The following is a 6327-nucleotide window of genomic DNA, read 5'->3' as shown; positions in this document are numbered from 1 at the left end:
TGTTCTCGCATGAGGATGCGAGGATAAATAAACACCACAGCCAAATCGATAGTAAGAATGTGGAAAACTTAAAATAGCGAAAAGAGCAAGCCGATGAATGAGACTAAACAAATGCTGGTATGCAATTGCGAGGTACAGCATAGTCGAAAGCTTCACGTAGTGATGCTTAGGAGGCAACTCTCTTTTTTTTTTTTTTTTTTTTTTTTTTTTTTTTTTTTTTTTTTTTTTTTGTGTGCATGGAATCCCCCTCATCCTACAAGCGTCTGAGTAATAAGAGCTGAAACTCACGCGAGGGGGAGATACCTATGGGGTACTAGACCGGTACCACTAGATTGCAAATTGTAGAACACACAAAATGTAGGGAGTGGTGCCCCTACCCGCATGTTTGCCGTGTGTGGAAACCCGTAACCTTGGTGGAGGTGCCTGGTACGCTGAGGAAAATCATCTCTGCGGAGTTGATGGACCAACACGCTGCTTCGGTCTCTTTCCTGGGCTAAACGGGCGGACGAGGGATTAGCCACCCCTCGACCAATCGGCTTCGGCGAGTTCGGAGGCTGCAGCGGCAAGACACTCTTTTCCCAGAATGCGGACCCACTTTTGCGGGGTGGAATTCTGCATGAGGAGAGGGTGCCGGGTTTAGCTTGCAGTTATCTGTGCTATATCTGACTCGTAGCTCTCACGATGTGTCCGCTGCCCAATGGGAGCCACCACATTTGTGCCAATTTTGAGGGTCCACGGAGGCTGGAGCGCGAGAAAGATGAATGTAATAAAAATGAACTGTATGGATACCAAAATGAAAAACACCGCACTCAAATCCACGAAGACAAACACTAAAGATACCACTGCACATACAAAGACAGGTGCAAAATCCAGGCTTGAGCACGCTAAGACTCAAGTGAACAAGGACAAGCCCACACGAGCAAATATCGCAATCAATAAAAATATTAAAATGGGAACTAAGCTGGACAGCCATGCAACAGCAATGGACTGTGAAGAGCAAAGTCTTAAGAGAGCGAGGAGCGACCTTAGCTCCTCCTCTAGCGATAGCACTGAGGCAAAAGCAAAGAAAACGCAAAAGAAGACCATCACTCATTTCGAGAGCGATAGCTCGAGTGAGGAGGAGCCAGAGGTGCCTTGCGCTGACCTCGGCACTGATAAAGTGCCGCGGACGGCATACAAGCACCTCGCGATAATCAAAAACGCCCTGGACACGTCAAGTGACCAGGGCAAAAAAGCAGACAGGAGCCTAGACTCCTTAATGGAAATTATTGCTACCCTGACAGCGCGTTGTGCTAAGCTGCAGGGAAGCGTAGACTCCCTGAGGGAAGTCGGGGTGAAAACCCAGAAAAAAGAGCTGGGCGTTACGTACGCCAGTATTGTACGAAAGCTGACAGCCCCACGGCTGCCAGCTAAAGCTCAACCATCAAGGAAGGAACCGGTCCAAACCGTGTTCCTTAAACCGAAAAACTCAAAAGAGTTTGACAACATGGGACAGGCGAAAAGCCAGCTGATGAAGGTGTTCAACCCGAACACCGAAAAGGTACGGATTAAGAACATCCGTACCACCAAGTGGGGAATTGTAATTTCGACCCCCACAGAAACTGAAGCAAAAAGACTTGGTCAGAGCAAAGCTCTGACAAAAACCTTCTCGGTCGAAGAACCGAAAAAGAGACTACCAAGGATCATCATATATGATGTTCCAAAAGAAATGACAGAGGCTGAGTTGGGCAGCGCTGTCTATGAGCAAAATGGGCTAGCAGAGAGCAAAGAGCTGTTTGAGAAGCAATTTACTCTCAAATTTAAAACGGGAAAGAACGGTGGTAAAACCACGAACTGGGTCGCGGAGGTTACTCCGCAGATGAGGAACAGCATATTGGCGAAACAGCGTCTTTATATACAGTGGAACGCTTGTAGAATCCGTGACTTCCTTCTCGTCACGCGATGCTTCAAATGCCAAGGCTTCGGCCACTTGGCGAAGCATTGCGAGAGAGATTCTTGTTGCTCGATTTGTGCAACCGTGGGGCACAAGGGGCCAGAGTGCCCAAATAAACAAAACGTGCAGGAACACAAATGTGTAAACTGCCAGAAAGCAAAAAAGCCACATAATCATGTAGCCACACACAAGGACTGCCCATCTTACAAGCAGGCCTTGGAGAGACTAGTGGAACGAATAGATTATGGACAATAAACACCCTAAAAATCCACAGGTGGATGTAGGCTTGAAAGTAGTGCAACTGAACTGCAGAAGAGCAAGAAAAGTCATGCCTGAAATCCGGCAAATAGCCGTGACAAAAGGGTATGACGTTCTCTTGCTCCAAGAACCATATAACAACAAAAATGGTATAGAGGGCCTTGGAATGGGTACAAGGATCGTTAAACATGGGAATACACCACCATGGGCGATTATAGCTGTTATAAACCCAGAAATCACAGTAACAAAGCTCGGACACTTGTGTAACACACACTTTGTGATCGCTGAGCTGATACACAACAACAAAAGCACGTATGTGGCAAGTGGATATTTCCAACTCTGCCAAGACATCGATGAACACATAGATCACGTGCAAAAAGTGATGGAACAGCTGAGAGGTAAAGAACTCTTAATTGCCATAGATGCTAATGCATGCTCCACCCTATGGGGAGCAAAGAAAACAAACACCAAAGGTGAAAAACTCGAAGCATTGATCGCCCAGTGGGGATTGCAAGTCGTAAATGAGGGGGACACGGCTACCGTCTCATCGGAAGTCGGAGAAGGTCACCCAGATGTGACACTGGCAACACCTGGAATGTACGAACACATCTGCGGATGGAAAGTACACGATGGGTGGACATCCAGTGATCACAGAGCAATCACGTTTACAATTACACCTACTAAAAACGGGAAAATAGTCAATACCCAAAGCAGCGAAGGCTGCAAAGGGTATGTGACTAGTAAAGCCGACTGGAATCTCTTTACAGAGCGATTAATGCATGAGTGGCATAGCAAACCTTATAACGATCTTACCAACCGAACCCAGGTCATTGAGCAGGTAAAACACCTCAGTAAAGCACTACGAAAAGCCTGCAACACGTCCATTCCTATTCGGAATAGTCGAGCCAGGAAGGTTCCATGGTGGAATCCTGAGCTCACAAGACTCAAAAAAGTGGCATACAGGGCCAGAAGGAAACTTCAAAGGACTAAAGATCCTACAAAGAGAGCACAAAAACTCGAAGAATACAGGAGGGAGAAATGGATCTACACACAGAACATTTTCGAAGCGCGCACAAAGAAATGGAAAGAATTCGTTACCCTTAACGGGAACGAGGATCCATGGAGTTTTGTATACAAACTCCAGACAGGAAAAATTAAGACCAAAGATGTAATAAATAGCATAAAGTGCGACAATGAGTACACTACTGACTGGCAAGCTACGGCCAAAGCCATGATGGATAAGTTGTTTCCGGAAGACTGCGAGGATGGAGAGACGGAGGGCCAGAGGCGAGTCCGGGCTCTGAACAAGCAAACACCAGAAGGCGAAATGAGACTCTTCACCAAAGAAGAGCTAACAGCATGCATAAACAAGATGAAGTTGAAAAAAGCCCCCGGGCCAGACAACTTCAGCTTGGACATATTGAAAGCTGCAATGCCAATAATAAGCGAAGACCTGCTTAAAATATACAACGCCTGTCTTATACACTCCCTTTTTCCAGATTCCTGGAAAATCGGGAGAGTAGTAACAATTAAGAAGGGCCCTGACAAAGACGAAACAGACCCGTCGTCATATCGGCCAATCTGTCTCCTACCAATCCTCGGTAAGATACTGGAAGCACTTATGCTAACTAAACTAACTGGGGTAATTGAACCACAATTATCCCAAAATCAATATGGCTTCAGATGTGGTAGATCCACGGAAGACGCCATAGTCCAGTTCAGAAATATAGTGAAAAACTCAAATCAAAAATACGTCATGGTCATTTTCCTCGACATAAAAGGTGCCTTCGATAATGTGTGGTGGCCCAGTGTTCTGAGAGCGCTCAGAGAGAAAAATTGCCCCAAAAAGCTATACTTGCTCATCAACAATTACCTCTGTAACAGGAAGGTAATGATGAGGGAGTCTGCTCGTGAGGCTATCAAGCCTGTGAATAAAGGCTGCCCTCAGGGCTCAGTCATCGGACCCACGCTTTGGAACCTCATCTTCGACTCAAATCTGAACATGCTTGAAAATATGAGCTACAAGACGTTAGCTTATGCTGACGATCAAGTACTTCTAATTGAAGGACACAGCAGAACAGATTTAGAGAAAAAAGGCCAAGCCGCACTAGATGCGATAGTTAGTTGGTGTGACGAGAACAAGCTCACGCTTGCTGCACAAAAGTGTGAAATGTTACTTGCAAAAGGGAACTTTCACAAAAAGACGTCTCCGGACGTCAGAATCAAAGGAATCAGAGTGAAAAGAACAGAACTCTACAAGTACCTAGGAATCACCTTCGGTACAGGCTTAAGTGTACAAGAACACGTGAGAAAAATCTCCGAGCGAACCAAGGACCTATTTGAAAGGCTAGGTAGAGTGGCCCGAAGAGAATGGGGAATAGGTCTAAAAGCGATGGGAACAATATACAAAGGTCTCTTCGTGCCGATAGCTACCTATGCGGCAGCAGGATGGCACGATAGAATGCTAAAACATGTCAAGGTTAAACTTGACATGGCTCAGAGATTTGCACTGATCAAAGTCACAGGTGCATATCGAACCGTTTCCGCGCAAGCGCTGACGGTTCTGACGGGGAATGTGCCCGTCACGCTGGAATGTATCCGCAGAACAGCGCAATATAATCACAGAAAAGGGAAAAAAGTAGAGATCGAGGATCTTGTACATGACCCCGAGACGCGAAATTCCGGGGAGAGGCTAGCAAAATGGAAAGCACGAGTCCTGAAAGACATCGATAGTAAAATCAACGAAATGTGGCAGAGAGAGTGGCAAAACTCTGAAAAGGGTAGAACCACTTTCAAATATCTGCCAAACGTCATCACACGGATGAAAGCTGAATGGCTTCTTCCAAATAGATTTGTCATCCAGTTCATGACTGGCCATGGCAACTTCAAGAGCAGACTTCATAAGCAGGGATCCATAGATTCAGATCTATGCCCTTGTGGTGAAGAAGAAACGGACATTCACGTTCTGATCGACTGCGACAGGTACGATCTCCTGAGAGAGAAGTACATGAAGCTGTTGGACATGCGCGTGATGGACGTACAAAAGCTTGCTCAAAATGAAAAATCATTTCGGATCTTTCAGGACTTTGCAAAAGATCTACTTACAGAGAAAATAGCCATGGAAGCTCGGGAACTCGAGCTACAACCGTCTCCAGGGGAGGACGCGTAATGGGGGCAAACAAAACCCTCAGAAAAATCCCTTAGCATTAAACAATATATAGAGACATCGAAAATAGAGGTGGAGTAAAAATATACACTCAGTGGTTCGGATCCCACTTAAAAATGTAGGTCCACTCGTGTTCTCGCATGAGGATGCGAGGATAAATAAACACCACAGCCAAATCGATAGTAAGAATGTGGAAAACTTAAAATAGCGAAAAGAGCAAGCCGATGAATGAGACTAAACAAATGCTGGTATGCAATTGCGAGGTACAGCATAGTCGAAAGCTTCACGTAGTGATGCTTAGGAGGCAACTCTCTTTTTTTTTTTTTTTTTTTTTTTTTTTTTTTTTTTTGTGTGCATGGAATAATGGAATAGGACCTCGGTTCTATTTTGTTGGTTTTCGGAACCCCGAGGTAATGATTAATAGGGACAGATGGGGGCATTCGTATTGCGACGTTAGAGGTGAAATTCTTGGATCGTCGCAAGACGAACAGAAGCGAAAGCATTTGCCAAAAATGTTTTCATTAATCAAGAACGAAAGTTAGAGGTTCGAAGGCGATCAGATACCGCCCTAGTTCTAACCATAAACGATGCCAGCTAGCGATCCGCCGAAGTTCCTCCGATGACTCGGCGGGCAGCTTCCGGGAAACCAAAGCTTTTGGGTTCCGGGGGAAGTATGGTTGCAAAGCTGAAACTTAAAGGAATTGACGGAAGGGCACCACCAGGAGTGGAGCCTGCGGCTTAATTTGACTCAACACGGGAAACCTCACCAGGCCCGGACACCGGAAGGATTGACAGATTGATAGCTCTTTCTTGATTCGGTGGGTGGTGGTGCATGGCCGTTCTTAGTTGGTGGAGCGATTTGTCTGGTTAATTCCGATAACGAACGAGACTCTAGCCTGCTAAATAGGCGTACTTTCTGGTATTTTGAAGGCCCTCGATTTCGGTCGAGTGGTTTTTACTACCGACGTAC

The sequence above is a fragment of the Diachasmimorpha longicaudata genome, unplaced genomic scaffold, assembly GCF_034640455.1.
Source record: "Diachasmimorpha longicaudata isolate KC_UGA_2023 unplaced genomic scaffold, iyDiaLong2 ctg00000315.1, whole genome shotgun sequence".
Taxonomy (NCBI): Eukaryota; Metazoa; Arthropoda; class Insecta; order Hymenoptera; family Braconidae; genus Diachasmimorpha; species Diachasmimorpha longicaudata.
The sequence above is the reverse complement of the archived record's forward strand: the minus strand, read 5'-3'. Positions refer to the sequence as shown.